The following is a 10518-nucleotide window of genomic DNA, read 5'->3' as shown; positions in this document are numbered from 1 at the left end:
TCTCTCCTCCCTTCCCCTCCCACTCCCAGCCCTTTCCCCTACAACCTCACTCTGTGGCCTTTGGGTATGCCACACACACTCCAAAACCTGCAAGTAACAAATCTTGTTCCACAAAGTTCTCTGATGGTTTTTTGCTGAAATGCATCTTGTAACATAATATGTATCATAATAGAAAACAGAAGGGGTGGCCCAGACGCAGCATTGGCCCCAGTGGGGGAAATGTGTGTGGGGTTCCCTAAGAGTAAGATGGGCCCAGGCAAGTGCCTCAGGCATTCCTAGCTAAGAGCATCACCATAAACAGGCTGGGACTGACACAACAGATAAGAGTTTGTTAAAATAATAACAACAACATTGGATTTGATATATATGCTTATGTATGTTTATGTATAGGAGAAATGTATGACAGCAATGATATAAGGAACAAGAGGGAGGGTTTAAGAATATTTTATTATGATACACTACCTATAAATCAGCATAGTGTTATTTAAAAGTAGAATTGGATTAGTTGTAAATGTGTATTGCAAACTCTAGGGCAATCACTAAAAGAAAGAAGTAAAGAAAGAAATTTTTTAAAGTATGAAAAAAGAAGTATAACTATAACTAATAGGCTAAGAAAAGAGAAAAATGAAATGATAGAAAATGCTCAATTAAAACCACAAAAGGCAGAAACAGAGTGGAAGACAAAATAGGAACAAGCAACGAGGGCAACAAATAGAAAACTGTAACAGCAGATATTAACCCAACTATACAAATAATCACTTTGAATGAGAATGGTCTAAGCACCAATTAAAAGATACAGTTTGTCAGAGTGAATCAAACAACAGACACAACTATATGCTGCCTACAAGAGACCTACTTAAAGTGTAAAGACAAATATAGATTAAAAGTAAGTGGATAAAGGAAAATATAACATGTTAACACTGATCAAAAAGAAATGGGAGTAGGGGCTTCCTAGGTGGTGCAGTGGTTAAGAATCTGCCTTCCAATGCAGGGAACATGGGTTCGATCCCTGCTCCAGGAAGATCCCACATGCCATGGAGCAACTAAGCCCATGCACCACAACTATTGAGCCTGTACTTCAGAGCCCGTGAGCCACAACTATTGAGCCCATGTGCTGCAACTACTGAAGCCCATGCGCCTAGAGCCCATGCTCCACAACAAGAGAAGCCACAGCAGTGAGGAGTCCGTGCACCACAATGAAGAGTAGCCCCCACTCACCGCAACTAAAGAAAGCCCACGCACAGCAAAAAAGACCCAACACAGCCAATAAAATAATAAATAAATTAATTTTTAAAAAAAGAAATGGGAGTAGATATATTGATTTCAAACAAAGCAGAAAAAGTAAAGAAAGGTATCAGGGGCAGAAAGTAAAGAAAGGTATCAGGGGCATTGTGTAAAAAGGGGCATATATAATGATAAAGGGAAAATTCTCCAAGAAGAGAGAACAATCCTTAGTATATATGCACCTAACAACAGAGCATCAGCACGACAAATTTCCAAAAAAGGATTGTTGAAAACATACAGTATGTATGTAACATAGAATGAATCAAAATGTTATGAATACTTTATAAAACTAAAAAGTTGGATTTTAGTCATTGCATCTTATTGAAAATATTTTTAATATATCTCCTCAAATGAATGTATAATACTTGGCAAAATAGAGCTACATCATGCATACCTTCTAAGTACATATATTTGTGTGCTTTACAAGGGTTAAGCATTTATTTTGAGTGTACTATAGAGCTGCAATGCTTCAGTATACACATATGCATAACATATCAGTGAATTTATATAAAATCATACATATATAACATCATAAGTTACAAAAAAGCAAATGGGAAATTTATCAAATAGCACAAGTTTTCATATCCTTAGGTTACTAAGTCCTCAAAACATACTTTGAGTTGCACCATAAATTAATGGAGCAATGGGTTCACACAGTTATTAATCTGCTTCTAGATTTGAATAAAAGTTTATTCATTACAGTTTGGGACATTTAAAAATTTATATCACACTTCCTTATGCACACAAAAATACTTTGGCAGCTATAGCTCTAAATTAACATCAACACACTGACTATAACTGCCGTGTGTACTAGGAGACAGACTGAAATGAAGAGTTGACGGGTTTCTAAAAGTAAACTTAAAAATTAATTGTACAGCATATGAGTTTCAAAGGCTCTTCCTCCTTAGGGATGTTTGGGTATAATTTCACAGGAAGAACACAACCCTAACAATTATTAGTTACTGTAATCTCCTGGTGTGAATGTAAGTAACTATCAGTACATTCCATTAAAACCATAAGAGAAAGAGCTGTAAAACATGAATTTTTAAAAGTCATTTAAATTTCTTAAAGAACTGAAACTATGCAGAAACAACTGTATGCAAAGAGAAGTTTTGCAACACAAATTCTGCACAGAAGTCTCACAGTACTAAAAGTTTAGAAAGAATGTTTTACAATTAAATCCAAAACTCCCCTTTTCTTAATAAATATTTATTGAATATTTCTGATATGTCAACTGTGCTTAATTCTGGGGATTTATAATCTCTGTTCCCATGAGGTAGAGTAGGAGGACTGAAATAGATTCCTTAAATAGATCATTTATATTACAATGAAAAAAGTGCAATGAGAGATGTGGATAGAGTATTATAAAAACATAGACGGTTAAGGGGATAAGGGGAAAGAGTGAGAGTCACTGATAGCTTTCTCAGTCTAAAATCAATTTAAACAGGTAAAAAGCAGTTTGGCAGGTGTAAAGGTGATAGAAAGGCATTTCAAGCAGAGATTACGCATCCAAAAAAGCCCAGCGTGGGATGATGTAAATGCACAGAACATCATAAGTATAAAACATGAGTGACAACAATGAGGCTAGAGCATCAGACAGATATAGAGACTTATTACGATAAAAATATATGGCATATTTTTTTCTAGAGCCTAATAAAGTTGTAAGAAGATGAATCGCATATTTAGATTCATATTTAAGTGGATTTCTGTGATTTTAATTTTTATACCACCTAAAACAATACTGAGATATTAGGTATCTCATCATATATTTTTAGTTGACATTTTTCCTATGTTAATTTGAAATTTATGTGCCGTCTTAAGAAAAATACAAAGAAATCTTGCATACCCTTTACCCAGTTTCCCACATTGGTAATGTTTTGAAAAATTATTACAATATCATTATAGGATACTGACTGATAACAATCCACTAATCTCATTTATACTTCCCCAATTTCACTTCTACTTATTTGCCTGTGTTTGTGTCATGCACATGTTTAGTTCCATACAATTTTGTCACATGTGTAGGTTCCTGAACCAACCACCACAGCCAAGATACTAAACAGTTCCTTGGCCACAAGGATCCCTGTATTGCTTTTTATAACCACACTCTCTTGCCCTTACTTTACCCTTCCTTTACCCTCTCTAAATCTAAGCAACCAATAATACATTCTCCATTTCTAAAGTTTATTCAAAAGTTACATAAATAGAATCATACATTATATAACTTTTGAGACTGGCTTTCCCACAACATAATTCTCTGGAGCTTCATCCAAGTCATCATGTATATTAATAGTTCATTCTCGATGACTGCAGAGTAATATTCCATGGTGTGTATTTACCACAGTTGTTTTGCTATTTAACTGTTGAAGGATATCTGGGCTGTTTGCAGTTTGGGGCTATTAAGAATAAGATTGGCTGCTATGAATATTCATATACAGGTTTTGTGTGGAATAAACAACCAGTAGTGCAATTGCCAGGCTGAACTGTAATCACAGCTCTAGTTTTGTAGAAAATTGCTGAAGTATTTTCTAGAGTGGCTGTGCCATTTTGCATTCTCACCAGCAGTGTAACAGTTACGCAGTTTCTCCACATCCTTTCCACTATATGATATTTTCACTCTTTTTTATTTTAGTTATTCTGATAGCTATGTAGTGATACTTCATTATGACTTTAATTTGGACTTCCTTAATGTCTAATGATGTAGAATGTTTTTTCATGTGCTTATATGCCATCTGCATATCCTTATCAGTGAAATGTCCAGTCATGCCACTTGCTCACTTTCTAATTGGATTTTTAAAAATATTCCATGTGTTTAGAGATTTTCCTGCTGTCTTTCTAATTTGATTCCTTTATGAATAGAAAAGACACTCTCTATACTTTCGATTCTTTGAGTTTATTAAATTGTGTTTTATGATACAAACTATGGACTATTTTGGTGAATATCTCATTTTGGAAAAAATGTTTATTTTGCTGTTATTGGTTGTTGTTCAATATGTAACAATAAATCTTGTTAATTGACTGTGTTGTTCCACATATCTTTGATTTTGTCATTGACCTAATAGTTGTTCAGTAGCATGTTGTTCAGTCTCCATGTATTTGTGATTTTTCCAGCTTTCTTCTATTTGATTTCTAGTTTCATACCATTATGATTGAAAAAGATGCTTGATACAATTTCAATCTACTTAAATTTGTTGAGGCTTGCCTTGTGCCTTAACTTATGGTCTTTGATAAAGTGCCATGTGCACTTAAGAAAAATGTGTAATTTGCTTTATTTGGATGAAATATTCTATAAAAATCTATCAAATCCATCTGGTCTAATGTTTCCTTTAAGGCCACTCTTGTTGACTTTTAGTCTGGATGATCTATGCATTAATGCAAGTGGTGTATTAAAGTCCCCTACTATTATTTTGTTGCTGTCTATTTTTCCATTTAGGTCTGTTAATAATTGTTTTATATATTTTGGTGCTCCTATGGTAGGTACATATATATCAATAACTGTTTTGTCTTTGTTACGTCTTCTTGATTAATTGTCCCCTTTATTATTATATGCTGTTCATCTTTTTCTCTTATTCTTCTTTTAGCTTGAAGTCTATTTTGTCTGATAGGAGTATGGCTACACCCACTTTGTTTTGGCTGCTTGGAGTATCATCTTCTATCCCTTCATTTTGAGCCTATTTTTGTTTTTATAGCTGAGTTGAGTCTCCTGGAAGCAGCATATAATTTGGTTTTGTTTTTTAATCAATCCAGCTACTCTGTGTCCTTTGGTTGGTGAACTCAATCTATTTACATTTAGGGTAACTATTAATAGATGAGGACTTAGTACTGCCATTACTGGTTGTTCTCTATCTCCATTGTTTTGTTTGCCTTGTGTTTCTGTCTGCCATTTTAGTTTGGTGGTTTTCTGTCATGTTTTTCTAAGCTTCCTCTTTTTTTATGTTTTGTGTCTCTGCTCTAGATTTATGACCTGTGGTTACTATGATGTTTGTATAAAACATATATAAGATAGTTCTTTTCTGCTGACAGCAACTTGTCTTCATTTACCTCTACAGGTTCCATCCTTTTCCTCTTCCCCTTTTGGGTTTTTGCTGTCTCAAATTATCCCTTTTATATTTGGAATTTGTTACCAAATTTAAGTAGCTAAAGTGATTTTTTAAATTTTTTCTCCTTTTAACCTTTCTGCTATAATAATGTATTTAAAAATCTATTCTGAATAATAGTTGTAATTTTCTGATTCTGTGTATTTATCATCTTACTCAAAGTTTTGTGTACTTTTTCCTTTTTGTTTCTGGTAGAAGAACATCTTTCAACATTTCTTATAAAGGTCTAGTGTTGACGAACTCCCTCAGTTTTTGTTTGTCTGGGAAAGTATTGCTCCTTCATATCTAAATGATAACTTCTCTGGACAAAGTAATCTTGGGTGACAGGTTTTATCATTCAGTATTTTGAGAATGTCATTCTACTCTCTCCTGGCCTGCAGAGTTTCCGCTGAGAAATCTGTTGATAGCCTAACGGGGACTCCTTTGCAGGTTACCATCCTTTTTCCCCTGGCTGCCTTTAATTTTTTTCTTTGCCATTGACTTTGGACAATTTTAATATAATGTGCCTTCAAGGAGGTCTTTTGCGTTGAGGTAATTATGTGTTCTCTCAGTTTCCTAGATTTGTATATCCAATTCCTTCCCCAGTTGGGGGAAGTTTTCGAGTATTATTTCTTCAGATAAACTCTCTGCTTATCTTCTTCTTCTTTTCTCCTTCTGGGGTACCCTTTACTTTAATGTTGCCTTTCCTAAAAGAGTTAGATAGTTCTTATACAATTTCTTCAATATTTTTTATTTCTCTTTCCTCTTCTACTTTGTATCATTTCTAGATTTCTACCATTGATACTACTAATTCCCTCTTCAATATGGTCTGCTCTATTTCCAATGCTTTTTAATGCATTCTTCATTTCATTTATTGTGCTCTTCAGCTCTAGAATTTATTTGGTTCCTTTTTAGAGTTTCAATCTCTATGGTAAAGTATTTATTCTGCTTATTAATTTTATTCCTGAGCACGATGAACTGCCTGAGTGTTCTTGTAGCTCATTGAGTTCCTTCATGACAGCTCTTTTGAGTTCTCAGTATTCCATTATGTAATATTCCATGATGTTCAGTTTGGTTTCTGGAGAATTGTTGTCTTCTTTTTGTGGTACAGCGTTACTGTAATTCTTCATGGTGTTTAATGAGTTGTTCCTCTGCTGGCATATCTGCAGTAGCAATGCCTTTCTACCGGATTCTGATGATTCAATAGGTTAGAAATTAAAGGACTTTCTTGTTTTCTAGTAGGTGGGGCTATAAAAAAAGAAGGCTTTGGTTTTTCTTACCTGAGCTGCCTCTGCTGATATATGAGAGCACTTTAAAGCATCTCTGGAACAGGTATGCCACGGACACGTTGTTGCTTTTTGTGCCTTCAGCATTGTTAGTGACTTTCTGCTGCCAACATCACTGGCTTCACTGCCTGGGGCATTGGAATGGTGGGCTCTTCCACTGTGTCTGGGATCCCTTGACTCACAGGCTCCACCTCTACAGTGGGGTGTGGGAACTGGAATTACCTGGGTCCTTCTGCCATGTCTGGCATTTGTAAGGTTCACAGGCTCTGCTAATGTGGGTGGAGGGCACAGGGTGCCAGAGTCATGGGCACCTCAGTGGCTGGAGAGACAAAGTCCCAGGTCCCACTGCCATTGTTGTCCAGTTACCTAATGCTGTGGGCACTGCTACAGCCAGGAGGCTAGAGTCACTTTCTCTGGGGCTACAGGCTCTGCTGCTGTGGGCAGAGGGCTGCAATTTTAGGCACTGCCTCTTCTGTTCTGCATGGTTCCAGTCACCCACCTTTAGGTGTACAAATATATGGAATTCTCTGGTGTTCTGGCGCATTGGGCAGAAGCACCTTTGTTGAGTTATGGATGTTTTATTAGTTGTGGACTGAAGGGGAGAGACAAAGGGAGCTTCTCATCTGTCATCCTGCTGACTTCACTCCTCTATCAATTCTTATGTATTATGTTGTTTCATAATTCAAATCCAATACATGAATACCTTTTAAACAAATTAGCATTACCTCACAAAAATTCTTATACCTTCATTCCTTCAGTTACTTAAACTTTCATATTTTCAAATTGTGAAAAGTACAACATACCCAGATATCTCTATTTAACCACTACAACTGAAAAAGAGATTTTTCTGGCTAGACCTTTTCCTTTAGCCACCTAACATTCAATAGAGAAAAAAGCTTTCTGATGTATTCCCAATGGTGATAGTAAATTTTCAAAGTACTTTCTGATGATACTAAATAACAACTAAAATTTTTGAATAATTACCTAAACATATTTGCATATTTTATTAAAAAAAGAATATTGTTCCTTTGCAATTTCTTAGTAAACATAAAATTGTGTATCACAATACATTAAAACTTGAGTGCTTGTATATTGAATATTACCTTCAAGAAATAACAATGGCAGGTAATTTATAGTTCACTGAATATATTCTTTCTTGCATTTAATAATCAAAGATACTTTGTCTAGTCATTTCATAATCCAATATGCAGTTATTTGGACATTAGAAAGTACAGGTTCAAAGTCATTACTTAATATTTGCAACAATGAATGTCACAAAAAAGTACCCAATATTAAATTAATCAATTCTGGTCACTGAATACTTTCCATCTGAACATTTTGTAAATACACTGGTGAGAATCAACAAAATTAAAACTAATGTCCAATTCAAAACTTAATATCAGAATTGAACAGAACAGTACACAAGACCAAAATTTAATGATATAATTTATTCATACCTTCAAGTCTCTCCCTTGAATTTTTCTTAAGGACTGTCTCAGCTAGATGGCAACCTGTTTTCCTCTGATGTGCTCTTTAATCCTTATTCTCTCAAGTGCAAAAGCTTACTACATTCTCATGATTTACACAGTTATACTTTTGGAAGATGAAAATCATTGAAGTGATTTGTTGGTTTCTTGATTGATTTTGTAATGCCAAACTACTTCATAGTTGCTGTTCCTAGATCAGAATAGCCACACTTCCCATTAAGCTCTTGAATCAAAAGGATTAATGTGATAGTAGGAAGAGACATATCCCAAAGGAGAAATAAATCAAAACAGAAATTTCTCCAAAGAAAAGGATATACACTTACAGTGAATAATCAAAGCAAATTATAAAAAAACAGGAAGTGTAAATATATTTGTATGGTGCATTACTAAGTGTGTTCATAAAAATATAGTACAAGTCAATCTTGAGTAAATACAGAAATAATCTGACAGAAGCAGTAAATCAACAAAGAACAACACAGTTAACAATAGAATAATTATGAATGTGTTTCATGCTTCAAAAGACAGCATATAGAACCTATTCAAATTGATCACTGCTACAAAATTCCCATTTCCGTCAACTGAATGTGTTTTTGTGGAATCACTGAAATCCAATCATTTTGTGCATACTACTACTTAGAATGACCATTTTTATGAGTATTTGCATTCATATAATTTTTGTATATAATTATTTTGATCAAAGATTTCCAACTGTTAACTGTGTTAAAACAATCAAAATTCATGTGTAGCCATCACCTCTGTTAAATTAGACCTATTGGATTGTCCTGAGGGTTCTTTGGAGGACAGATTCCTATTCTCTCATATAATCAATTGAAATTTGTGTTTGTATGTTGGTCAGAAAGGGTAGATCAACCTAGCATGGATTGGTCAGGACCTACAGCAATCCTGTCACTTGAAGAGCCATAATATTTCATAGCTGCAGGAGTCACAGACAATACTAGGGGTTACTGGTTATAAGACACTGCTTGGCAAGGTTCCTGTAGCTATACAGCTATACTCTTACATGTTTTGAGTATGTATCTGTGCATATGTGTGTGTGTGTATGCATTTCCCAAGTGCAAACCACTTAGATGTGATTTTATATGACTTCAGTGAATAAACCTTTTGGTTATCAATTTCAAAAAAAGGTGGCTTTAACAGAGTCATATAAGTAACTTTACTGTAGAAATATTTAGAGTCAATATATGAAAATAAACTTAAATCTATCAGTCAAGGTTCTCCAGGGAAACAGAACCAATAAGAAAAGTGCTTTATACATATACATACGCATACACATATACATTTCTACCAAGAGAAAGAGATTGATTTTATTTATTACAAGAAATAGGCTCACAGGATTATGAAGACTGATAAATTCAAATCTGAAGTGTGGTCCAGCAGGCTTGAGACCTAGGAGAGTCAATGGTATAGATGAAGTCTGAAGATGTCAGCTGAAGTGTTCACTTACTCCGGGAAGGGTCATTCTATTTGTTCTATTCAGGCTTTCAGCTGATTGGATGAGGCCCACTCACATTCTGAAGGGCGATCTGCTTTACCAGTTAAAATGTTGTGTGATGTAATCATTGACTAAGGCGAACAACTACCAGTCAATAATCTCCTTTCATACTTTCCTCTCCATATCATCCTAAACCTTTTGTAACATACAATTAAATTTTATGCCTTAAAGATTATCAATAACCTCCTAGTTGACAAAAGTAGCATCTTTTTTTCTTCCCTTAGATTACTTGATAGTATATTTAACTTTGATGATCCCTCATTCTTTTTTTTTTCAGTTTATTTATCTTGTTGTGATCTAACAGCTTTGTCTATGTTCTCTTCTAAAAAATTATTTTTAAAAATCAAATGCAACTCTCAAAGCCAATTGTAATTAATTCTTCTTTTAAAAGCTTAACTAATGTGTTCATTTCTTTTTATTTCTATTGCCAGTGCTCTAGAAAAGGATACTCATCATCTTCCCACAGACTAATTCAATATCTTTCTGTTACATTGTTACTTCTTTTCCATTCTGCCTTCCTCACACCCAATATTTACCACTGCTGCCGCCAGACTAATATTTCAAAAGTGCAGCTCTTTTCATACCAGGCCCTTTGTCAAATCATTCACTAACTTATTTATCGAATCTGTAGTACTTCACTGCATGGCCCAATTTACTTTCTGTTTCCCTTACACATAACAATATTCCTCTGTTGTTGTCTGCTTCCTGCCCCATAAGATTTCAGGTACCCACGTGAGTTTGCCTCAGTTCTTCTAAAAGTAAGAGGCATATCCGTTCTTCTGTAGGTGAATGTCTTAAAGAAGTTACTTAATACTTCTTGCTTAAGTATTATCTCCCCTATGATGCCTTTCTTGATTCTCCCTGGACACCCA

This window comes from Hippopotamus amphibius, chromosome 1 (genome assembly GCF_030028045.1).
Source record: "Hippopotamus amphibius kiboko isolate mHipAmp2 chromosome 1, mHipAmp2.hap2, whole genome shotgun sequence".
NCBI classification, from domain to species: domain Eukaryota; kingdom Metazoa; phylum Chordata; class Mammalia; order Artiodactyla; family Hippopotamidae; genus Hippopotamus; species Hippopotamus amphibius.
The sequence above is the reverse complement of the archived record's forward strand: the minus strand, read 5'-3'. Positions refer to the sequence as shown.